Raw genomic sequence first — 27,037 nt, forward strand, 5'->3', positions numbered from 1 at the left:
GTGCTGCCCCCCATAGTCCTCCGTGCAGTGGAACGCTCTCCGTAGTCCTCCATACAGCGTGCTGCCCTCTCCGTAGTCCTCCATACAGCGTGCTGCCCTCTCCGTAGTCCTCCATACAGCGTGCTGCCCTCTCCGTAGTCCTCCATACAGCGTGCTGCCCTCTCCGTAGTCCTCCATACAGCGTGCTGCCCTCTCCGTAGTCCTCCATACAGCGTGCTGCCCTCTCCGTAGTCCTCCATACAGCGTGCTGCCCTCTCCGTAGTCCTCCATACAGCATGCTGCCCTTTCCGTAGTCCTCCATACAGCGTGCTGCCCCCCCCCGTAGTCCTCCGTGCAGTGTAACGCTCTCCGTAGTCCTCCATACAGCGTGCTGCCCTCTCCGTAGTCCTCCATACAGCATGCTGCCCTCTCCGTAGTCCTCCATACAGCATGCTGCCCTCTCCGTAGTCCTCCATACAGCGTGCTGCCCTTTCCGTAGTCCTCCATACAGCGTGCTGCCCCCCCCATAGTCCTCCGTGCAGTGTAACGCTCTCCGTAGTCCTCCATACAGCGTGCTGCCCTCTCCGTAGTCCTCCATACAGCATGCTGCCCTCTCCGTAGTCCTCCATACAGCGTGCTGCCCTCTCCGTAGTCCTCCATACAGCGTGCTGCCCTCTCCGTAGTCCTCCATACAGCGTGCTGCCCTCTCCGTAGTCCTCCATACAGCGTGCTGCCCTCTCCGTAGTCCTCCATACAGCGTGCTGCCCTCTCCGTAGTCCTCCATACAGTGTGCTGCCCTTTCCGTAGTCCTCCATACAGCGTGCTGCCCTTTCCGTAGTCCTCCGTGCAGTGTAACGCTCTCCGTAGTCCTCCATATAGCGTGCTGCCCTCTCCGTAGTCCTCCATACAGCGTGCTGCCCTCTCCGTAGTCCTCCATACAGCATTATGGCTACCACAAAGTACTCGCTGATTAAAAAAAAAAAAATACTCTCCTCTCCTTTGTTCCCTCACTGCTCCGGTCTCTGCAGCGAGCGTTGAGAAGCGTCCGTACATTTCAGGGCTGAGGGGGAATGATGGGAGAGGCACCCTCAGCTGACAGCTCCCTCTCATGTTATGCCGTTACAGTTGAACGTGCATTGTGCCCCCCCATAGCTCCCTGGCCCCATAGCAGCCTCGTGGCCTGCTGCCACTGTCGGTGCACCGCTGCCTATAATGTATGAGCTCCAGATAGCTGAGCATTGTACAGTTCATGTAGTGAAATTTGGATTGTTATAATGTGTTGCAGTATGGGTCCCCTTTTGTCACACACCGGTTTGTGACTCTGCACTGTGACTTGGGTGGAGCTGATTAGAGGAAAATGATTATATTTTATTGCCATGAGGATATGGGTCATGCTTCAGAAAGCGATTGTCAGACTCCCGTAGTCTTGGCTCATGTAGAGCTGTGGTTATTGTGTAAAGTTGCATTTGCAGGACACTCGTGCTGATTTGCATTGCAAACCATTCTGCGCAGAGCCCGGCCCATGGGACCATTGCCAGTCATCTGTCCTCTGACCTACAATTTCTTGTCGTGTTCCCTTTAGTTTATAGTTATGTTTGTGTGTCATTGCCAAGGATGAAGCAACCGAGTGTTCAGGGTAAAAATAGTCCAACTCCGACAATTGTTTCAGGAATCACAAGATGTCCTTCTGGAAAATCAGTACTAATAACTGATCAATTTTTAATTTTGCTGCATTAAAGAGGCGTGTGCAGTTCTTGGCTTTATCATTTTTAGAGTTTAGTGTAATTTTTTTTGTCAAAAGATTTGCTTTTTTTTTTTTTTTTTTTTTTTTTATAAATTTAAGACTAGGTTCACCCTTGCATCTGAGCTTCCATTCCAACTTATGTCAATTTTTTTTCCCCCCAAGAAAATGCAATATATATTTTCTTCTATTAACCCACCCAAACGGACCCCAATATAGTCAGTGGTCAGTCTACTGTTGGTTGTGTCTGTCATATAACGGTTCACTGTCTTGTAGAAATCTTGTTCCTAAACCAAAATTCTGAATTTCAATGTGAACCCGGCCTAAGCGCTGATAAGCAGTGATAATCTCCTGCTGATAAAATACTGATTGTATTGAAACTACAAAAAGCTGCTGAGCTAGGGACATTGCTGGAATCAGGGTCTCTGCCTCTACATCATGCTGCTGTCAGATTACATACCACAATTATGTTGACGACAGATTACCATTTACAAGCACAGATAAACTACCTTTTAAGGACTGCACATCAACAAGTACTGACCACTAGTAAATTGTGTTTAAATTTACATAACATGATCAATCCTCCCCATTCGCCTCACAGGTGTGTGATAACATGCTAAGTGAGCTGACTAGTCTGGGGACAGGACTGGACTAGTTAAAGGGTTAATTTACATATCATAAATGGACTTTAGAAATACTTGCTCTAAAGATCTTTTTGTGTTGAATACAATAAAAGGACTGTTAGGCAGGGAATTTACATATGTAGACACAACTGCTGGTGGTTCTGGGGCCCCGGGGGCCTGACAGGTCTCTTTTAAATACATTTTCTGCAACTAAAAATCTGTTCCACAATTCTGTTTCTGCATTATTCGCATTCATCTGTGAACCTATGGAACAGTCACAGAACAGTCTGCAACTAATCTGGCTTGTGTGAATAGAGCTGTATTGTGTTTGCAATCACCATATGATTACAATAGGAAGGCACTTTAATGATCAAGGTGAAACGCCCACAGGACAGCTCATAGAGCCAGGAATTCTGCCTCCTATTATTAGGCCTTTTATTCATGTTAATGTAGGTCACACCTCAGGAGAATAGGATTTGTAAATGACAAAATTAGTGTTTAAATTTTAAATTAAATAGTGCACCCTGAGTATTATCTATGTAATTAATTAGCATTAGCCAAATGATAAATTATGATTATTTAGAATTGTTTCTACAACTCCTAAATAAAACAGACCTTTTTTCTTTTCTATATAAAATAGAAGGTTGTGTGTGTGTGTGTGTGTGTGTGTGTGTGTGTGTGTGTGTATATATATATAATATTTATTATCACTAGGTCTAGGAGATGTATTTTTGGGATATAAAGAAAAGTAAACTATGGACATAGCCGTAATTTGTCAGACTTCTCTCTCTCCAGACTTGCCCATACACATGTGCTGAACGTGTTTTTTTTTTTTTTTTTTTTTTTTTTTTTTTTCATGGGTGAGAGGAGAAAAATGATGCCAAACTTTTATGAAAGGATCAGACATTTAAATTCCAACGGCAGAAGTCCTAATAGTCGGGAGCCCCCGATATACATCAGATGATGATACAGGTCTGACTTCTTTTACCCCTGGTGATCAGCTGTTAAGCCAGTAAAAGTCACAGCAGCTCTGTCCTGAATGCGGAGGAAGTTCGCTTGCTCCACCACCTCTCCATTCATTGCCTGTGGGACCTCCCAAGTACAGTGCTCCTCGATTTCTAGTAGTCCCATAGTTCTAGCATCACCAGTGCATTTCAAAGGAAATCCTGAAAACATGATCGGTTGGTGGGCCTTGAGGACTGGAGTTGGGGAACCCTGCCATAGGCAATAGAGGGGAGGCCAATCATTCACACCTCCTAGGCATTCTGGAAAAGGCTGCAGAGTCCCAATCTTTTGATCAACCTCTCTCCTGTGATCGCCAAAGCTGTCCCCGATCCCATTGATGGGAATAACTTGAATTTCAGGGGTCAAAAAACTCTAATGTTTACAGGGATCCTGTCTTGTCGGATAACACTATTGATCTGCAGGCTAACCACCAGCCAGTCTGAAGTTTGTAGACAGATTGTGTTCCAATTTCATACGTCCACCTCTCTGCGCCCTTAGAAAGGTGCTCAACTAACTTTCTGAAAGTGTAGCTCCATGGAGAAAATGAACTTGAGAAACTCCTGCTTTCAGTCATACATGTCTGCCAAAGCTGCTACATCCATCGCTAACAGCACTCCGAGTGACTGTGACTGACAGCTGCCTCTGCAGGTTAATAACGTTATCCAACGTGGTCAGTTAATTTTAATTGGAGTCATAATGAAGGTTATCCAGATTTTCTGAAAATACAGGGTTAAATACAATTCTGTACAATATTACTTAATCTTTTTTTTTTCTTTTTATTTTCTATATAGCGCTAACATATTCCGCAGCGCTTTACAGTTTGCACACATCATCACTGTCCCCAATGGGGCTCATAATCTAAATTCCCTATTACGGTAGTATGTTTTCAGAATGTGGGAGGAAAAACCCACGCAAACACGGGGAGAACATACAAACTTCCTTGCAGATGTTGTCCTTGGTGGGATTCGAACCCAGGACCCCAGCGTTGCAATGTTGCAGTGCTGTCCACTGAGCCACCGTGCCGCCCTAATAATGCTTAATAAATATTGTTACTATCTTTTTATGGGTTCCGACTTGACATGTTTTTGTGTAATAGTATTCCAGCAATTTTCATTTTTTTTTTTTTCTGTTTATCGTTTTTTAATCTGGGCTTTACATCTAGTTTCACATTTGGGTTCATCAGATATGGTGTATGTTACAAAATACTGTACAAATGTTTAAACCCTTCTAGTGCTGCATACACTGCAAAAATCATTTTTTATTACTTAGCAATTGATGAATCCATCTAATCCAATTAAAGTATATTTTGGTTGTGTAATATAACTATTATGGAGCGTCATCCTAAAACTGTGTTTACCCTGTTATTCCGCATGGAAATGTATGAGCTGACGTGATTATTACCATTCCGTCTGAGTGTCGCTGACTGACCCTCGATATTGATTCGCAGCAATCTATGTACTGAGACGACTGCATGATAAGGAGAATGCTATTATACTGGTGTTAGTTTATACATACATTTCCGGGAAGTCGTACATGGGAATGTAGTGTTCTGAGAGAAATGTCCAGATTTGCCATTTTGCAGGGAATTCAAATATTTACTGAAACAGACATTTAGATGAAAGGGCAGGTCTGTTCAAGTCCATACAATTTGTGAAAACAAACCCCCAATAAAGATACATGCAGGGCTGCCACTAGGAATTTCGGGGCCCCATATTGGCAGAATTTTCGGGGCTCCCTTGACTCTGCCCAGGCTCCACCCCTCGAACTGTCCACAGTCCCACTGCTGTCTTTTGGAAAAACTCCACTTCTCACCAGTCACAGATTAACAGTTCCCATCTCCAGATCATACATATAGCCAGCAGCTTTTGTTTAGGCCAAAAGATTTTTTTTAATCTGCCACCATAACAAGGTAGACACTTCTGGCCGGGCCCTACTCTACTCTAACCTATTAAACATTTGTTAAAATATCCAATACAATTAAGGTATATTTTTATTTTTCAATTTTTAAAATGACCAATATCGCATTGAAAGGGACAAATAACACAGCACCATGTCTAGATCACATATCACAAACTAATAAAGTCCCACGGATTCCACTACCACCTTTATGCTGATGACACTCAGATCTACCTCTCTGGCCCAGACGTCACCTCTCTGCTGTCCAGAATCCCAGAGTGTTTATCAGCCATATCCTCCTTCTCTCACTTCCTCAAACTCAATGTGGACAAATCTGAACTCCTCATCTTTCCCCCATCTCACAGATCTTTCTTACCCGACCTATCTATCACAATTAATGACATCACACTTTCCCCAGTACCGGAAGCCCGCTGCCTCGGAGTAACCTTTGACTCTGCCCTGTCCTTCAAACCGTACATCCAAGCTCTTTTTACCTCCTGTCGCCTCCAGCTCAAAAATATTTCCAGAATCCGTCATTTCCTCAACCCTCACTCTACTAAAATGCTTGTGCATGCCCTCATCATCTCCCGCATCGACTACTGCAACATCCTTTTCTGTGGTCTCCCTGCTAACACCCTCACACCTCTCCAGTCCATCCTTAACTCTGCTGCCCGACTAATTCATCTCTCTCCTCGCTACTCCTCCGCTTCTCCCCTCTGCAAATCTCTTCACTGGCTCCCATTCCCTCAGCGTATTCAGTTCAAATTACTAATACTGACCTACAAGGCCATCTATAACCTGTCTCCCCCATATGTCTCTGAACTAATCTCCCGATACCTTCCCTCACATAATCTCCGGTCCTCCCAAGACCTCCTTCTCTCTTCCACACTTAAATGCTACTTAAACCCCTGTATGTAAAATCCTTTGATTTCCTGGGATTTTTCCAGCCTCTGTGTAATTAATATAATAAAACTTTGGGGAATTTTTTTTTTTTTAATAGCAACTAGAAATTTACAGAAAATGTTCTTGGTTCTATATTAAATCCTGAGAAAATTATAAAAAGCTTAGTAAATATCCTTTCTGGGAGTTTCCATTTTCTCCAGACCTTGGCTGGGCTGCTGCTGTTCCATACTGCAGGTGAAACAAAAGATTAAGATCTGTTACACTAGTAAAGGAGGAACAAACAATGTAACTTCAGGGATTACATAATGTGCTTTCCCTCCAAAGGTGTTTACAGCCAAACAAAGAAACTAAAGCAGCAAAAGGTTAAATAAAATGACTTTATAGGATCCATTTGTTTTGTAAATATAATAGTAGATACACTGGGGTCTTAAAGGGGACTCGTTATCTTGTATGAAGATGTAGTGGTATACATTATTCCCCCTGTTTCTTTAGGCATCTCCTTTAAATTACGTATTTTATGTATAACACCAGGATTATTTTTTCTCAATGTGCACCATCGGCGATGGCCCTTGAGGTTCTCTACAAGTGACCAATGGCAGCATGGATGGCCATTGAGTGTAATGGTTGTTCATACAACAGCATGAAAAAAGTGCAGGGGACACAACCTGATTTCCAGAGATGCTTCACCTCATTTATGTCACCAAATTCTATGATAGGACAACGTCTTTTAAAGGGAATCTGTCAGCACGTTTTTGAGCGTAACAATATTGTATCTTACAGTTATTAGGTTGTTTAGAAGGACGCAGATCTGGGGATTTATTCTTGACGGAATATAGACTGAACTGGATGGACAAATGTCTTTTTTTCGGCCTTGCTAACTATGATACTATGATGTTTTAGTCTGAGAGCAGCATAATGTAGGGGCAAATACCTTGATTTCAGTGATATGTCAATTACTAGTCTGTGTTGCAGTTTCAATACAGTGTTTTATTAGCAAGAGATTACCACCACATTTCTACTCGCATGGCAGGCAGTCTAGCTAATATGTGTAATCCCGCCCCCACCACTTATTGGCAGATTGCTGACCGTGTACACAGTAAATGGCCAATCAGGAGTGTGGGAAGGGTTATACAAGGCCCAAGAGTCTTAGCTGTGCTACAACTACATCAGACAAAACAGAGATTCTATCAAAACTGCACCAAACAGTCCAATAAGTGACACATCGCTGGAATCAGGGTCTCTGCATTGACATCATGCTGCTTTCAGATTTTATAGCAAAAACTTGGGTGTGGACCCACTGCGCCACGGTTTGGGCTTATCCTGGAAGGGTATTGTCACAACACGACTGTCGGGTGACCCGGGACCAGGGGCTCCTTCCCTGTCCCTAAAACTAGGGGACGCCCTAGCTTGCCCTACTTCCTGGGATACTTCTGAAGGTGAAGATGCTGGGGCCTCCACCCTTGCCTTATTTCCTGAGTTAGTCCTCCATCTGTTCTCTTCCTTCACCCAGGAAAGAGGGGCATTACTGTGCACCGTAGTACACAAACCCGACGAACAAGGCAACACAAACAAGGGTTAACAAAACTCCAGGCATACTAAATATTCACTCATATATAACAGAGGAATCCACCAGGGTGTACAGGAAGAAAAAAAAAAATAGAGAAGGATAAGGAATTACCACGCATATAAACCAAACAGTCACTAATAACTCCTCCAACTCTCCTCATATGAACTCCTTTCCCTCCGTTAGCCATGCAGCAAATGCTAGCTCTGACAAGGAGTTGTAGCAGAGCCCAGATTGTAAAGGGGAAAGGAGTGGCTAACCGAGCTCAGCTGTGGGCACAGGGATTTCCAGTATTAGCCGATTGACCCCTGTTCTGCTGAAAGACATGAACGCATTTAAAATGAAGGAGAAGTGCTTCTTCTTAACGCCGGAGTAGGCACAATCAGACATTGCGGTCTTCTGGTTCCACACTGTTGTGGTAACCCCATGACAGGTGTGTCTAAGCATCTGCCGGGGATTCACTAGAGGAGCCATGCAAGTTACTGTCGTGACAACTTGAAGATTAACTGTTTGACTGGCACACTTCTATTACCCCATTTCAATATTTCAGTGTAAATGATCTATTCTTTGGATTTAATGTATCACCCCTTTTGCTAAATACACATATAATGCTGATTCGGCATAAAAATTATGACTAGCAATGAAACCACATTGCTGTAATATATTGTACCTGCAGAATTGCCTTTTTAGCTTTTTGGTCAACACCCAGGGGCTTCAACCCACATCTAATGCACCTTTCACTTGTAAGTAGCGAGTGAGCGGAGAGGTTCTAAAAACGATGCTGACCATGGCCATTGCTTATTTATTCTCCAGCTGAAATGGGTATTTGCTATATTTACAGGATGAATAGAGCTGCTTAACTTAAACAGACTCTGCATTGTGTTTGCTGTAAGGATCTAGCTGGCAAGAAGACAATACGGCGTGCACAGATGTGACATGGAGACTATCACTTTTTCAGTATGAAACCATATGCTGAATAGGAAAGAAGTCGAAATCTATCTTTTCTCAGGAAATCTGCGAGTCCCCACGTGTGTGTGTGTGTGTGTGTGTGTACACTGCACGTTCATGAATATCAAACTTACAGCAGTGTTGAATGCTTATTTTTGGCAATAAAGATGTAAGATGAACAGTGGTTGTTGGTGAGGCTATATGTAAATATATATTAAAAACTTCCTTCTCACCCCCCAATGGGAGTGGTCTTTTTTTGTCCTTCCACATTCTTGGGTCCTCTACCAGAGGCCTGAGAGTTTGAGGGTTTTGCGCAGGATCTTAGTTGTTCCTAGCATTGCGCTTTTCTGGACAGAGAGATCAGATGTTGCTCCTGGGAGCTGTTGTAGCCATTCTTCCAACTTAGGAGCACTTGCAGCAGTGACCCCTATCACCTCTGGAATCACTGTTGCCTTCACCTTCCACATCTTCTCCAGTTCTCCTTTGAGTCCCTGGTATTTCTCCAGCTTCTCAAATTCCTTCTTTCTGATGTTGCTGTCACTCGGCACTGCCACATCTATTATCATTGCTGTCTTCTGATCCTTGTCTACTATGACAATGTCTGGTTGGATCTTGAAGTCCCACAGGATTTTAGCCCTTTCCTTCACCACTTTTTCTCGGGTCTCCCACTTGGACTTAGGAGAACCTTGCCCATATGCTATGCAGATGTTCCTGCATACAATGCCCGCTACTTGGTTGAGGTGTTCAGTGTAAGCTGTTCCTGCTTGCATTTTGCATGCTGCCACTATGTGTTGGACTGTTTCTGAGTTTTCTTTGCATAGTCTGCTCCTTGGGTCTTGTCTTGTGTGGTATATTCCTGCTTCTGTGGATCTGGTACTTATTGCTTGTTCTTGTGGCTTTATGATTAGTGCCTCTGTGCTGTCTCGGAGTCCAGCTTTCTCCAGCCATTGGTGGGATTTCTCCATGTCAGTCACCTCCATTATCTGTTCAGATGGTACATGTATTTAGCCGGTCCAGACTGGGTATATCCCTTTAAGGAACCCTGCTCTCTGCGTGTTGAGGAAATCGAGGGTCCCCCACCTCAGTGCAAATTCTGATATTTACTTCAAGTATATTTCTGCACGTACCGTGACAAGCTGAGAAAATGAATATGGGATTTCAGGTCTGTAAATATTGCCATATATTCCCTCTTCTGCCTTTATGCCACCAAGAGACTTTGAACTCTCTTATAATTACCTGCAAGTAATGCTCCTAACTAATACAGGTTCTTAAAGCTCCAGAACCTCAATATTGTGTCAGAATCCAATCCTGAACTGTATTGGCCGTGGATTCCCCACATAAATGTGGCGCCCCCAGGAGTATGGTCGCCATAGTGGCACTGCCTTCCTCCAGGGAGGGTGATGTCAGGCTTGGAAGCAATGAAGGGTCTCTCTGGCAGTTAACCATGACATGCAACACAGTTCCCACTCCGGGCCAGCAGAAGGAGCTCTGAACCAGAATTGGGGGAGGAGTGCTCTCTGAGGGCCAGGAAGGGAAAAAAAGTGTGAGGAGAGAAGCTGGGAGACTGAGCGTAGTTGAGCTCGTTCCCAGCTGGAGCTCATGATCTGGAGCCTGGTCTCCACGGTTGTATGGACACTGACGGTCCTGCAACAGAAACTAGAGGAATAGGAAACTGTAAATGCTCTATTCCCATCTAAGTCTCTGAGGCACAACAGCGACGTGTGAGCCAAAGGAGATAGAAGGCTACAGCTGTCTGCCATACGAGGTAGATCCAAAAGGGAAGAAGGAGGAACGTCAGTGTAACACAGTACTGCATGTACCTCAAATAAGCTCTAGGAAGGAGACTGCACAACCCATCTGCATAGAGAGATTCCCGAGTTGCTTCCAGGCTAATCAGCTCCTGTACCATCTGTAATCTGGACCCTGGACTGCATTTATCAAGCAAAGTAAAGGTAAAGAAACTGCACCCTGTTGTGTCCTTGCCTCCTTCCTGCAACATCTTCAGCACGGCTAGATCTCTGTGCCAGACACTGCACCCTCTTCCTAAATACCTCTCTACACTGCCCTGGGACTACAGCCCTGCCAGTGGAGGGTTACAACATCATTGCTGCACCACATCATCTGTCCCAGAGGATCTGTTTGCAGTGTCGGCTTAACACCTTCCTTGCCGAACACCACAGGTGGCGTCACGAATCATCCACTCACAAACTTTATTCCCATCACTTAATCCCTTTTACATGGGTGCCCAGGGCCACGGATGGGGTCACCGCTCCTGTGACATTCCCCTCTGAGAGACCGGCCTGGTACCAAGTACCCCACAGCCCTGGGAGGGCGACCCATAAACTGTTACCATCACTCCATGTTATTGCTCCCCGTTCTGCTGAAGTAAAGCAGCTGTTATCCCTGAGACCTGTTGTCTGTGGTTATTAAATCGGCTGTGGACACTGCGTGCGGATGTATAACAGTGAACGGAATGGCCGCATACCAGGGCTGTTGCATGCAGTGGCTTGTCTTGCCATGGCGCTTCATTTTCCTGTTCTTCCTTCCAGATCTGTTGTTGATGCTGCCTTAGGCTTTCTCTCAGCATCTCATCTTTTGGTGCAATTTGTTTGGATACTCCTTGTTTCATCCATGATGCTGGCTTGGATGCTTATCAAGCCTCGACCACCCTCTTTTCCTCTGGTATACATTCTTTGGGTGTTATGGCCCCGTCTCACTAAGCAATCTCGGTAGCGAGATCGCTGCTGAGTCACAACTTTTGTGACGTAACAGCGATCTCACCAGCGAGATCGCTGTGTGTGACAGCGATCAGCGAGCGGCCCCCCTGCCGGTATCGCTGATCGCTGCAAGAAACCTCTGGACATTTCTTTGGTCGCTGGTCTCCCGCTGGCCAGCACGCATCGCTGTGTGTGACAGCGGGAGACCAGCGATCAGGTGTAAAAAAATAAAAAAAAATAAAAAATATAGTTATTCTCACCTTCCGATGTCCCGTTCAGCCATCCCGCCTCTCTCCACGCTCCGGTCCCAGTGATCCTTTGCATGAATGACCGCGAGACTTTGTTATCCCGCGAGACCGTGACTTCTCGCAAAGGCTCACTGGGACCGGAGCGTGGAGAGAGGCGGGATTGCTGAACGGGACGTCGGAAGGTGAGAATAACTATATTTTTTATTTTGATACTATTTTCTACAGCGATAGCCAGCGATGCCGGGCGCTCGGCATCGCTGTGCTGATCTCTGGTGAAGCTGTCTGTGTGACAGCTCACCAGCGATCACATAGCGACTTACCAGCGATCCTGACACCTTCATATCGGTGTCGGGATCGCTGGTGAGTCGCTTAGTGTGACGGGGCCTTTAGACTTGGGGTGGAGACCTCCATGCATTGTGAGGAGCTTTCGTGTCTTCACATCTGCAGCTTCCATCTCTTCTTTTGACCAGCACACTATGCCAGCAGGGTATCTGATAACTGGCTGGGCATATGTATTGATGGCGTGGATTTTATTCTTCCCATTGAGCTAGCTCTTCAGGACCTTTCTTACCCTTTGATGGTATTTGGTTGTTGCTGCTTTCCTTGCCTCCTCATCATAGATATCGTATCCCTGTGGGATGCCGAGGTACTTGTAGCATGTCTGTACATCTGCTATGTGCCCTGCTGGTAATTCCACTCCATCAGTCTTGACTACCTTGCCTCTCTTTATTACCAACTGGCCGCACTTCTCCAGTCCGAAGGACATCCTGATGTCTTTGCTTTAGATCCTTGTCAGGTGGATCAGTAAATTGATGTCTCATTTGTTTTTTGCATACAGCTTGATGTCATCCATGTAGAGGAGGAGGCTGATGGTGCTTCCACTCTTGAACTTGTATACATAGCCAGACTCTGTAATTACTGAGGGGGTGTAAGCCTATGCAGAACAGAAATGGGAACAGTGGTATATGCCGCATTTGATGGTCACTTGTGCTAGTTGTCTTGAGTTGACTTTCAAAGTTGTTCTCCATAGCCCCATTGAGTTTCTGAGGAAGGTTCTTAATTTCCTGTTGACATTGCAGAGAGCCAAGCATTCACAGATCCATGTGTGTGGCATTGAGTCATAGGCTTTCCTGCAGTCAATCCAGGCTGTGCTGAGATTGGTCTGTCTGGATCTTGAGTGACTGCTCTATCTACTAGGAGCTGGTGCTTAGAGCCTCTGGTGCTGGTCCCAATGCCTTTCTGAGCTGGATTCATGTATTGGCTCATATGGTTCTGTAGCTTGGTGGCTATGATGCCTAATGATTTCCATGTTGTTGTAAGGCAGGTCCTTGTGCGGTAGCTGGATGGAACTGTTCCTTCGTGGGGATCCTTCATGATCAGCACTGTTCTTCCTTGTTAGACTAGGGAGATGCACTAGAGAAGCTGAGGCAAAGAAGCTATATAATTTTTGTTGCAGTAAACGCTACTATTCAATTTTTAAAAAAGCAATATAGAAAATACACACTGGCGCACCCGGGGCTAGAGGACTACAGTAGCTGCAAGTGAAAAAAACAGGAACTGTGCAAACCTGCTAGAAAGTGAACCAATGTATTGAATTTATATCTTTTTAATACAGTGAATTTATATCTTTTAATACTATTCAATTTTTATTTTAAGTGCTGGGCTTTTTCCATCTTTGTTTGTTGTGGTTTTTTTTTTTTTGTATTTGTTTTTCCCTGATACAAAGCTATCCCTCTCCCACCGAGATTCCTTGTTGGGTCACTCCTCATGGATCTATGGGAGGTGAGCTGAACATATTTTTGGCATTTGTAAACTCTCCCACATAACAGCATTGTACACCCTTTCTGCATCCACAGAATTCTAAGACCTTACTTTTACCAATTTCATATGGAGACACTGTGTATTTTTGTTTTTTATTCTTTTTTTTCCCCCTGTATAAATTGCAGTATGACAGATGCATTCTTATCTAAAAGCACAACTCTGTACCTAGCGTCAGGGACTCCGCTACCCTGGATACTCCTGTAAAGAATTTAGCCTATTTGTTGCATTTTTGATGCTGCAGATTTTCTGAACTCCTTGGCTAAATTTGGTTACTTGTGTTTTTTTTTATGTTATCTTAGGAAGGTTTTTTTTTTTCTTAAATAGATTTCTATTACTTGACTTCCAAAAGTTTTATCAAAGCCATGTGCGGATTACGTGGGGCTTTGTTTTTGTACTGTGGAAACGCCATCAACACGTGGATGTGAATAAATATACATATAAAATTGTGCGACTATACCCAGTACATGATAAATTGATATCTGAATCTGCCATTGTCTAGGGGGGAAGGGGCAGCATCAAGAATGTTTAATTACACTTCCTGGTCCTTCTTTGTTGCTGCAGCAGATAAGTCATCACCAGATGGTGTACGAGGGGCTCAATAGGAGAAAGCAGTCAGTTGAACACTGTTTTGGGGTGACAATTTGGGGTAGTCATATACATTAGATGGCTGTCGGCCAACTGATACTTCAGACAGTCGTTTGTAAAGTCTCTCCCATAGGCCGGGGTCACACTTGCGAGTGTGATGCAAGAAACTCATGCAGCTGCACACTCCAATCCCGAGTGTCGGTGGCAGCGCCGGGTATTGATGCGAGAGTCTCGCGCCACACTCGCAAGTGCGGCTCCTGGCCATATACAGCAGCACCCATTCGGCTGAGCCCTCCTGTGTTAGAGAGCTGCCAGCCGGCGGCTTAACTTCAGGAGAACAATACCAGCAGCAGTCCAATTTTGGACACTAGTGATGCGCACATGTCATCGGATAAGGTGTTATCTGAGCATGCTCTGGTGGTAACCAAGTGTCTTGAGCATGGTCAAAAAATAAGCAGCCACGACCACTCGAACATTTTGCAGCTGTTGACCAGCCTCGGGGACTCGAACGTAGTATTGAAGCACACCAAAGATATTCCATTAGCGCCTGAGCATGCTCGGATAACACCTTATCCCAGTACGTTTACTCATCAGTAACATACACCTCTTCTGACAATCAGTTGGCCAGTGCTCCCATGTACGAGGCCTTCAGCTAAATCTGTCGATATCTGAGCGTTCAGACATTAATCTGTTTCTGGGGGCTTTTTGGTATATGGGAACCTTTCTTCCCGGCAGCGATCATCCTCTGTTTCCATGTACATAGGACTTTTTGGATAGGAGTATGCATGATCTTGCCATAGATGGAAACTGACAGTTTCTCATATATTCATCTTCAGGGGCCCTGAAATGTATATTCCCCCATTACTTTGTTTATATTTCTATAAAAAAAAAAAAAACCTTGCAACATATTTTGTTAGACCAACAAGCAAATTATTAGAAGAGAAATTGCTATAAAGATCTTGTTGGGAACTTATCCTGAAACTGTTGGCAGAGGGTGTAGGCACTTAGCATTTCTGTCAATAGGTACATATTCTCATGGTAATTTTTTGCTTTTAGTGCACACTTGTGCTGCTCTAAAGAGCTGAAATGGCTGCAGAAAAACTCACTGCTTTTTGTGTCCAGAGAATGCCTTTATCTACGTGCAAACAGAGAATTTGACTTTTTTTTTCTTTCTTCTGTTAATCTGGTATTTTGTCTATTGAGATCCTCTGACCGGCAGCACAACAGCTGATGAATCGCTTATGACAGCTTGTAGTCTGCGTCCCATTTGTCATACAAAGTAGTCTGCTGACCAGTGTGGTAACCTGAAGCTTCGTGCCCCCCAGCGCCATGTGCCATTTATAACACTGGTGTCTGTTTTATGTGCAAAGGGTTCCCCTCTGGAAAGAGGACTCTGGTGCCACTGTTGCCTCTATCAAATTTGCAGTTTGGAGGTTGTGCTTTGTCACTTCAACCTGCACCCAAAAAGCAGGGTCTAATAAATGTATATTTACAGTTTGTACTCCTGTTCAGAGAACTTGTCCTGCTTTGCCTTCACTAACTGTGTTACAAAGATATCTTTGTTAAAGGGGTTGTCCAGTCCAAACCGATGAGTGTGCAGTCTGGGATCGGAGAATATATACGCGTTATACATCCTCCCAGCCAGTGGGTGTAGCATTGCTTCTTTGCACTTGGAGCGAGGCCGTACTCTATTGGCCACACCCACTGGCCTGCCTTCTCACTAAACTGGAACGTGTGCAGACGATACAAAGTAACACCTAGTTTAACAGTTACAGAAGTGAGGGTCCTGCTCGCAAGCCAGGATTGATCCTACTGACAGATTCCCCTTAAAAAAAAAAATCTGTCAGCAGTTTTATGTAATCAGAGAGCAGCATGGTGTAAGGTAAGAGACTCCGATTCCAGCGATGTCACTTACTGGATTGCTTGGTGCAGTTTTGAATCCCTGTTTTCTCTGCTGCAGATGTAGCAGTGCTCAAATGCTGAGCTGTGTATAACCCCGCCCACACTCCTGACAACTTCCTGTGTACATTGTCAGAAAGTTGCCAAACAGTGGTGGGGGCGGAGTTATGCAGATTAACTGGGCCGCTCACACATGACATCCAGTCCTCTAGTGATAATCTCCTGCCGATAAGAACACTGTATTGAAATTGCTGCACACAGCCTAATAAGTGACACCTCTCTGGAAGCGGGTTCTCTTTCCCTAGACTATGCTGCTCTCATATAGCATAAACCTGCTGACAGATTCACTTTGAGACAAACATGGCAATTCACCAACTAGTCACATTCACAAGCTATCCTTGTACTTGCATCGCACATGGGCATAAACATTGAAACCATCACATTCTCATCTGTAAAACAGACAGGATTAATGCATGCTGTAACTTTTTTTTTTTTTTTTTTTTCTCCACACCATCCATAGGAATAATAAAAAAAAAAAAACGTGTACAGCTTAGCAAAACAATTTTCGTTGCTCTGTTCCTGTGACTATCCCATTCCTCCCAATCTTCACTTCTGCAGGTGGGAGCCTCTGGCGTTGGCCTTTGCGACATAACATGATAGCACAACACAAGTCCTAATTTTGCAAGAGGGTTACAGGTGCCAAGGATGCCATTCACAGTGGTGAAGATTTCCCTGGCTCTGCTGCTTCCATGGAGGATCGAACTGGATGCTAAACCATAGCAGCACAAATCTTAGCGTGTGTGCACACGCTGCGGATTCTGCTGTGGATCCGCAGTGGATTTGGCCCTGCCGATCCGCAGCAGTGTCTGCTGCGTTGTACAGTACCATTATAATCTATGAAAAACAAAAACCGCTGTACACATGCTGCAGATTTGCTGCGGCTTCAAATCCGCAGCATGTCAATTCTTTGTGCGGAATCCGCAGCGGTTTCACACCTTCTCCATTGTAGAGGTGTGGAACTGCAGGCTAATCCGCAGGTAAACCTACGGATTTTGCTAAATCCGCGCGGAAAAATCCGCTGACCAATCCGCAGCGTGTGCACTTACCCTTAGATTTACCTATGGTCTGCTCAAGGGGAAGGGGGGGTGGGAAGCATTCGTCTTGCCTATTCTATCCTGTATCGTCTCGGAGTGGTCACTGACTTCTCCTGCAAGGCCCATAGTAAAGAAAAGAATCAAAGAGAAAAAAAATGTGTGTGTGTATATGTAGTGTGTGTGTGTATGTATATATATATATATATATATATATATATATATATATATATATATAATATATATAATTTTTTTTTTTTTTTCTCTAGATGAAGCTCCCATAGCTTTAGGGGGCTACATATGCCTCTGCAAACTGTGCTCATGGCTTTATCATGTGGCCAAAAGTACAGCAAAAAAGCAGCTATGTACCCACCACTGAAAGCTCAGTTACTAAATACATACCTTTTTTAGTTTTTATAGGTATGGAAACTTGCAGATGTTTAAGTAGCTACAATCGTCATTTGCATAATGGAGCAATTTTACTTTCATCATGATTTTCCATTTGAGGCGAAATGAGGTGGAAGAGAAGACTATTTACTTGGTGAAACTAGTTGTGGCTTTCTGAAATGACTTGCTGTTTTTCATAGAGCAGTGCCAGCCGCAGCGATATTACCTCCCAAATGTTTGCACGTCAGAAGATAAGCTGCAATACTCTATTAAACAGTTTCAAGTGAGTTTAAGGCGTATCTGTCACTTGCTAAAACATTGAGTTCAATATCTGGTTAAAATTCTCGAACTCCACTGATTCTGCCTCCTTTTTTTTTTTTTTTTTTTTTTTTTTGTTTCCATTCTGTGATGCGTCGCTCCATTGTAGAGATATTCACATTTTCTGATTTTTGGAGCGCCGTGTGAACAAATGCACAGTTGCACTACAAGCAGAAATTTCATGGGAGTTTTCTAGTTGCTCATGCGTTGTCGCACCTTCCTCCAAGACGTTGCCAGTCGCAGCTCATTCAGCAGTCTTGGATGCTGTCGAGCTGCGTGCCTAGGAGAGGAGTGATGACTGTGCACATTCCCAGAGAAGGCTCTGAAGAAACGCCCAATTGGTCTGCAAGCAGAGACTTCACATACTGCGCTCCATAAGAAACAAATGTGAATATCTATGCCATGGAAAGTCTCTGCAAAGAACAGAAAAAAACTGCAGAAATGGGAGCTTGGGGGATTTCTACCAGGCATTTAATGCCAAAGGAAAAAAATGTAGTAAAAAGAACAAAACCCAAGTTTCAAGCAATCCTTGCACATATGTGTTCCTTTGTCGGAGGATGGACTGTGAGAGATGTACTGGCCAAGAGTCTACTGACCTTAACTAAACAGCCTTGAGGCAGTCGGTTCAGGCCAAGGCACCCACGACCAATCCATGCAACGAGTTTTGTTACATGGAACCCACCTAAGGCCTATTCCAGATGGCTATTTTTCACTTATAAGTTCTAGCCATGTTTTTCAGTCTGTGATTGTGTCACATCTTCTTCTTTTTTTTTTTTTGTGTGTGGATTGTGTCTGCAAAAAAAAAAAAAAAAAAAAAATAGAATATGGAGACACATCACACATCTGTTCTTGATCTGAGCCACATATCAAAATCACACATACGTCTGAGTCTGTAAAAATTACAGATGGCACACTGATGCCATCAATGTTCTGTATGTAACATTTTTTTCTGACATACTAGTAAATTCATGATTAAACTCTTATGAGGAGAGTCTGACCAACCACTGCTGAAAATCTGATCAAGTGCAACAATTCAATTTTTTCTTTTTACGTCTAAGAATAAGAAAATGCCATCTGAATGAAACATTAGGGTGTGTTCACATGCAGCATTTTTACTGCGGATTTTAAGCAGCATATCTGGTGTGTAAAATCCACGTTGTTTTACAATACAAGCAAAATCCATTAGATTTCTGAAGTCTTTTTTTCAACAGAGTTTGAGTCCTGCTTTCAAGGTGCAACCTGTCAAATCCTTCAGTGTTTTTGCAACATTTTTCATCCATCAAGATGAATGGGCAAAGAACAAAAGGAAAAAAAGTGTGTGTTTGTTTTTCCTGCCACCACCCAAGGTTTTTGTGTAGGCTGAAAAAAAGCTAACTGCAGTGAAAGGTGTTTTATAAACCAAAAGTAAAGTTGTTGTTTTTTTTTTTTTTTTTTTTTTTACACTCGTTATTTTTTATATATATGAAATGGTTAATAAAATATAGACAGGATTTATTTTGCTGTGTTGCACATAGACTAAGCTGAATGGATGGGAATTTCCAGTTTCTGGTTTCCCTCCAGCTCCGTAAAGTAGTTGCAGATATGGTTTCTACACGCAGTGAACAGATCTCATAGACTGCTGTAAATGTTTGAGTGATGAGTGCTAACATCTTGGGGGGGGGGGGGGTTTGAGGTCTGAGGATAGAAGACATTTTTTGTAGTTTTAGTTTTGAAAAGATTTGCTTTTATTACAATAAGGCTACGGTGACACTATCTGTACTCGGTCAGTATTTGTAAGCCAAAACCAGGAATGGGTCTTCGACAGCTTACAATCTGGCTTCCGGTTGCATCACTCCACTGAAACTGCCCTAACTAAGGTCACCAATGACCTATTAATCGCCAAAACCAAGCAACACTAATCTGTCCTCCTCCTAGACCTGTTATCTGCCTTTTGACCCTGTGGACCATTCCCTATTACTACAAACCCTCTCCTCTCTTGGCATCACAGACTCGGCCCTATCTTGGATCTCTTCATAACCAACAGAATGGACATTCAGCGTCTCCCACTTGCACACCACCTCCTCACCGTGCCCCCTATCCGTCGGAGTCCTGCAAGGTTCAGTCCTAGGACCCCTGCTCTTCTCCATTTACACCTTCGGCCTCGGACAGCTCATAATATCTCACAGCTTTCTGTATCACCTCTATGCTGATGACACACAGATCTAACACTCTTTGCCTAGATATCACCACCCTACTAACCAGAATCCCACAATGTCTGTCTGCTATTTCATCCTTCTTCTCTGCTAGATTTCTAAAACTTAATGTGGACAAAACAGAATTCATCATCTTTCCCCCATCTCACTTGAACCCCCCCCCCCCCCTTGCACCCCTCCAATCTATTCTAAACTCTACTGCTCCCCTCTGTCAATCCCTGCACTGGCTCCCCATTACTCAAAGACTCCAGTTCAAAACCCTAACCATAGCATACAAAGCAATCCACAACCTGTGACCTCGTCTCCCGGTACTTACCTGCACGCAACCGCCGATCCTCACAAGATCTCCTTCTGTACTCCCCTCTTACCTCCTCTTCCCACTATCGCATACAAGATTTCTTCCGCACATCACCCTTAAGCCCCCGTCACACACAGTGAGATCGCTGCTTTTTTTGATCGTTAGTCTCCCGCTGGCCAGCACGCATCGCTGCGTGTGGCAGGCGGGAGAGCAACCACCAGAGAGCTCCCAGCTCGTATCCAAGGTAAACAGCGGAGTATCTAAGCACCTGTTGGCAGCTCACCAGCAATCATGTAGCGACACACCAGCGATCCTGACAAGTTCATATCGTTGTCGGGATCGCTGGTGAGTCGCTATGTGTGACAGGGCCCTTAGGCTGGTTTAACACTTGCGTTGCATAGACCTGCATGGGTCTGCGCACGGCCGCCACTAAGCTCCGCCCCTGCCGCGCCCCCACCTGTTAGCTCCGCCTATGGGCGCATGACGCTGCATGCGACCTGTGTACCCTATCTTTAGCATTGGGTTCGCAGGCCGTGCGCAGGTATGTGTTGCATTTGGTGCGCTCGGCGCACCATCAAAAGGACGCATGCGCCAGAAAGCGCATACCTGCGCACGGCCTGCGTACCCAATGCTAATGATAGGGTGCATGCAGCGTCATGCGCCCATAGGCGGAGCTAAAAGGGGGAGGCACGGCAGGGGGCAGAGCTTAGCGGCGGCCGTGCGCAGACCCATGCAGGTCTGTGCAACGCAAGTGTGAAACCAGCCTTACTCTGAAACTCTCTACCCCAATATATTAGACTCTCCTACCGTGGAAACCTTCAAAAATAACCCAAAGACCTACTGTACCTCTTCCGACATGCCTACAACCTGCAGTAACCACCGATTGACCAAACCTCTGCACGACCAGCTCTACCCTCACCTACTCTATCCTCACTCATCCCTTGTAGACTGTGAGCCCTCGTGGTCAGGGTCCTCTCTCCTCCTGTACCAGTCACTGACTTGTATTAAGATTTGTACTTATTTTTATTATGGTTACCCCACCTCACATGTAAAGCACCATGGAATAAATGGCGCTATAATGATAAATACAGAAGTGGTGACGTGTTTCTATTATACTTTACCACTGATTGTTCCGCTCCTGGTTTTAGCTTACAAATACTGATCTAACATACTGAACATGTGCAGAAACCTATAACTACAGTGCTCTCCATCAATGCCTTATCGACATTGAATAGGTCATGATTTATACTCATCCAATAGGTGCGTGCTGCAACTTTTATTTTCTCCCTCTGCAATATTGATTTTAATCATTATGGGTGCTTCCCAATCTACACTTGGACAGCACTTGCAAGTGAATAGGGCCTTTTTGTTATATTCACATGACTAAGATTTTCTTGTAGTGAAGACTTGCAACCAATTAGATTTGGCTTCCGGGTGCATTCCAATTTTTCTTTCCTCTCCTCACTTCTGTAGCTATGAATGTTCTAGCCTGAGTCCCCAAAATGGACCAGAATAGAACATGCACAGAGTCTATCCTGGACTGGGCACGCTGACCGGCCACGTGTCTCTCTACCTGAACTCTACAGCCTTATGGGCAATTATTGCATTGGTGCACAAATACATTGTGGCCCCTGGGCAAAAACAATTGATGGGCCCTTTGCAGTCCAGTAGCTTCTCATAATGTGCAATTTCACCTGCTTTAGAGGTGGTAGGGAGTCTCCTGTAAAGTATGCACAAGTTGCACCGATGGTAAGTCATCCCCTGATACACGCTAAACGTCAGTAGACTGCAAAACATTAATGCAGGTTTGTATATTGGCCATGATGTATTTGTGCACTTGTACCTTCATTTAATACTAATGGTGTGCTGGTTTTTTTTTTTTTTTTTTCTTTGTAGAATATATTGGGGGTATGTTTAGCCCCAACCAGGGTTCAGCATCCTTATCCCCCTATCTTACCCAAATAAGGATTTCATTACGGGCCTTACCTTAATTTAATTGACTGTAGACTTATCGATTTGGACAGGACAACCCCTTTAAGTGCATGGACGCTGTGTAAACAGATGCTACTATAGACCAGATTCTGAGAGAGATTTTCAGATAATGGGAATAAATTGAATTGTCTGGGGTAGTGCATATCGGAGAACTGGTGCAGCACAAGAGAAGTCTTGGAGACGGGAGTTTTGGATTACTGAGGATGTTAGCGTAAAGGCCCCGTCACACACAGTGATCTCGCCAGAGAGATTGCAAATTTTGTGACGCCACAGCGATCTCGCCAGCGAGATTGCTGTGTGTGACATGGATCAGCGACCGGCCCCTCTGTTGGGTATCGCTGATCACGCTCCATGGACCTGGGACGTTTATTGATCGTTGGTCTTCCGCTGGCCAGCGCGCATCCCTGCGTGTGGCAGCGAGAGACCAGCGATCAGCGATGCTGGATTTCAATGTAAACAGTGCGTATCTAAAAGCCGTGTGGCTCTTGGATACCTGCTGTTTACGTTGGAAACCAGCTTGCTTGCTGGTCCTGATCGCTGGAGGGGGCTGTCTATGTGACAGCTCACCAGCGATCAGCTAACGATGTCCCAGCGATTCCATCCATGTCGGATCGTTGGTGGGATCGCTGGGACATCGTTATGTGTAACGGGGCCTTTAGGCCATGTACACACTGAGTATTTGAGTTTTTTTTTACCCCAGTATTTGTAAGCCAAAACCAGGAGTGGCTCGGTCAGAGGAAAAGCATAATAGAAACATTTGCACCACTTCTGCATTTTTTACCCACTCCTGCTTTTGGCTTACAAATACTGGAGTAAAAAACTCACCAAATACTGAATGTGTGCATGAGCCCTTAGGCCGGGATCACACATGTGAGAAACTCACACGAGTCTCGCATCTTAATACCCGGCACTTGGGAGTGGAGCGTGCGGCTGCATAGAAATACATGCAGCCGTATGCTCCGATCCGAGTGCGGGCGGCAGTGCCGGGTATTAAGATGCGAGACTCTTGCAAATTTCTTGCATGTGTGATCCCGGCCTTAGTACGCATTCTTTCCGTTCAACTATTGATCTATCGGATGTTAGACAGAGGTGAGGGAGGAGATGTAGGGCGGTGCAGAACTGTGGAGAACTTAGTGATAGAGATGAGCTTTTGTTGTATTCTGTAGCAGGTGTGCAACCAGTGCAATGACTTGCACAGGGTGGAGGCACCAGTGTATCGGCTGGACAAGAATACTGTTCCAGCTGCTGCTGCATTCAAGATAGATGGCCTATTTAATACTAAAAGTGTGCTGGCTGTTTTTATTTTGTATTTTTTTGGGGAGAGGGGTGGTTAATTTATATCTGCAGGTAAGGGGAGTATTGGCCAGCACCCAGATTGAAAAAAAAAATTCTTTTTTTTTTTGTATTGAAACATTGTGCAAATATAGGGGTAGTAAGGCCTAAAATTTTACTTCCTGCTGAATATTTGTTAATTCTTATTTGTAAACAGCAAAAAAAAACCTTGCCCAGCCTCTGAAAAGCAAGAACTAGTTTGCAGAATTGAAGAGCAGGAAATGATGTGTGCAGGGAGCAGCACAGTCAATCTACAGTGAGGGAGGGTTCCCTGTGTTGTGTAATTGCTCAGCCCAGTGGCTGCCTTCCTTCCTCCCTCCCTCTCACACTCTCACTGCTGGGGATGTTGTGTGTTGTTGTTGCAAGCAGTGAGCTCAGCTGATGAGTCAGAGCCATGCAGTCATTCCTCTCTGCACCCAGCTACTGGCTCTGCACAGCAAGATCTGGGAAAACACAGTCTCCTTGTAGCTGGAGCTGCATGCCCAGATCTCAGCAGGATTCTTCTTTCTTGTACTGAGCTCAGCCCTGGTTCTTCCTCCCCTTGTAGGAAAGCTTGGATATGTTTAGCCTGGCTCTGCCTCTGTTTGCAGGAACTTGGTGAGTTATGGGAAGACTTGGGGGTTGGGTAACATGTGCATGAAGCAGAAAAGGGTGAACTTGACTTTTCTAGGTGTTTTGTATGTGCATGTGCTTTGCTCGTTGCTTGCTCTTCCTCTTCTCTGAACATAGATGCAAATGGTTTGGTGCTTTTGCTTCACTTTTGTGATATTGCCAATATGTAGTCTTACATAGGACTGCAGGTAAATCCTTTCCATCAGTTTTGGAAGGGTTTGCAGAAGTGGCTTTGTTTGTCAAAGGGAACTGCAACTTTGTATTTAGGTTTTGTTTATAGAACTCTAATTGTTTATAAATATTTGGTTTCCCTTGTTACTTTCTAATCAGAACTTTAAACATAAAAATACCCCATGAGGTTGTGGGGAAAGTGTTTGTTTTTTTTTGGGGGGGGGGGGGGGCTGATACTACTGACTTGTAATCTAGTAGTATTTCTTAAGTAGCTGGAGTACAGCATGCTGTAATCAGCCAGATCTTGATGAATGCCTGTGACTTTGTGCTCCCTCCTACTGTCCTTCCCAGTGTGAGGGGCCTTCTAGTCTTTGCAGTGAATTACACTCCATGTGTTTGGGGTTGGGAGGGGGTAGCTGCTACAGATTGCATAAAAGCAGGACAGATCTAGCCTTGTGCCCATTACAGTGTCGCCTTTTGTACTGGAGAAAATGGTCGCCCATCGTACAGGATAAACTTACAGAAATGTATGCTTTTTGTTATGGGGTTGTCTCCATATATTCCATATGTGCGTGTCAAACTTTTATAAAGGGTATCTCAATTTGTACCCCAGCCAGAAAGTGAATTGGGGAACATGTATACTTTTCTATCGCTTTTTATAATTCCATAAGGGATAATAACTAGTTATTGAGCTTTACTTTACTAGGATAAGGAGAGTATTTAGTCATTTGTCATTACTAGGTCTGGGACCGTTTTCTCTTTTTTTTCCACTTGCATAATGAAGCTCATATCTTCCACTCTGAATCAGACAGCATATTGTATGGGAAGTACAGAGAACGCAGTCATTTCTGCAGAGAATGAGCGGGTGTAGGTGTCCATGCATTCTTGCACTTACTCTGTTCTGACTTTGCAATTTCCTGTAATATTAGTTTCCTGTTTTGAAAGCAGCGTGACATGTATTTGTAAAATCCGTACAGTTGCACAGCTAAGCTTTTCTTCCTTGACATTGGATATAAAAAAAAAAAATTTAATCTCCCTGATATAGCGCCAACATATTCCATCCGTAATCCTATATGGCGCTACAGTGATTAATATGTCATATGTTACATCCAACAATATTGAATGAGACCACTTTAGACATTGGAAGAACAAACCCTCGAGATTCTAGTAGTCAGCATTTACAGTGCTACTTATGGGTTTCCCCTATATAAAGTGGTCCACTACGTTATTTGACTTTTCGTGCTCGCGTACATTAAAGCCAAGCAGATGGAATGCGTTTTTGGATTTCCTGGGAAATGGGGCCTATTTCTTTCACTACGCAATAGTCTTACTTGGAGAACTTCTATAGGATCATGTCGAAAGCCCCCCCACACCTTTTTAAATTCCCCCGAGTACGTATTGGGATTCGTGACTGGTAGCGTGCAGCTGCCCATTCCAGGAAAATATGCTCTCGTCACTTTTCCTGGCTCGCTCTAATCCGGTAAAACATGTCTGGGGAGAAAAGCTGAGCTAGGAGCGGCCCTGACAGTCGCTGATATTGGGTCACAAAGCAACCGAGACAGAAACTAATGCTGATGTGTGGGAGGTCCGCCTGCATCCTTGTCATTGTTGGCTCCTTGCAACAGCATGCCATGTTTATGCAAGTGGTGAACTAAAAAAAATAAATGTGAAGATCCCCAGAAGTGAAAATTTGCACAGGATTAGAAAAGCAAATCTACTTTTTTTTCTTTTCTTTTCTTCCCCAGAAACTGCCATACTTGTACAACCCTGGGTTATGTATTATACTGCTGCTAGTCTCCAGTAACGTGAATGTAGCTGAGCTGCAATGCTCCCTAGATTTGTGTCGTGCAGACTTTTTTTTTTTTTTTTTTTTTTAAATCCTCTTGCCAAACTTAGATTCTCCTTGACCCTGAATTCTGCTATTTCAACTCTCGCACAAATTGCACAATCCTAATGTTTGTAACTTGCTGTTGTGCTATTTATTTTAGAAATGCAATTTTACCTGTGGGGGGAACTGACAAGTTGTAGTTGCACAGGATGGCAAGGTTGGATTCCACTTCTGACCAAAATTCCAGCACTTTTTTTTTTTTTTTTTGGAGAGGGGTGGGTGAGTATTGTAACATGGTGCCTCAGTGGTTAACACTGCAGCCTTGCAGCGCTGGAGTCCTGAGTTCGAATCCCACCAAGGACAACATCTGCAAGGAGTTTGTATGTTCTCCCCGTGTTTGTGTGGGTTTCCTCCAGATTCTCCAGTTTCCTCCTCCACTCCATAGATAGATAATAAATGTGTAACAACCTAATTTCCCTAACAGAATCTCTTAATAAAAGCAAAATAATCCAGCTGATGGCTCACATCAAATCTTTTTACAAAAATTAAGAGGTCAGTGACGTGACATATGGCAGGAAGTTTTTCACATGGTTTCATCTGTGTACCTGCATTTCTTTGCCATGTCTATACAGCTGGCGGCACTTTACTGAAGACACTGATATTGGTGGTCAACTTATAAAAGTTTCTAAACAAAGGTTGCTGCAGATGTGATCATTTGCCAACTAGATTGTGCATTGGGGAAGTTGGGTGGGTACAAGGGATGATCTTATTTTCTACCCCCCCCATACTCCCATTTTTATGGTGACACTGTGGTATGTAAAGTCCGGTGCAAGTAGGTAGCATCAGTCGCATCATTGTAAAACACGCTGGATAAGCATTTATTGATT

At 44.2% G+C, this 27,037-nt stretch overlaps 1 protein-coding gene across 4 annotated transcripts in view; it reads left to right on the forward strand.

The window, feature by feature from the left end:
• Nucleotides 1-27,037, forward strand: part of MIDEAS (mitotic deacetylase associated SANT domain protein) — a 104,458-nt gene that overhangs the window by 13,960 nt on the left and 63,461 nt on the right. Inside the window, exon 1 of one of the 4 annotated variants that reach the window (XM_073577643.1) lies at nucleotides 23,842-24,136. The exons of 2 other annotated variants lie outside the window; for them this stretch is intronic. The gene's annotated coding sequence lies outside the window, so the exon portion shown is untranslated. Of the gene's footprint in view, nucleotides 1-23,841; nucleotides 24,137-27,037 lie in introns of those variants that run through there. One more of the 4 variants, XM_073577640.1, reaches the window with a different exon arrangement.

The sequence above is a fragment of the Dendrobates tinctorius genome, unplaced genomic scaffold (genome assembly GCF_039654945.1).
Source record: "Dendrobates tinctorius isolate UK_male_01 unplaced genomic scaffold, ASM3965494v1 ptg000057l, whole genome shotgun sequence".
NCBI lineage: Eukaryota > Metazoa > Chordata > Amphibia > Anura > Dendrobatidae > Dendrobates > Dendrobates tinctorius.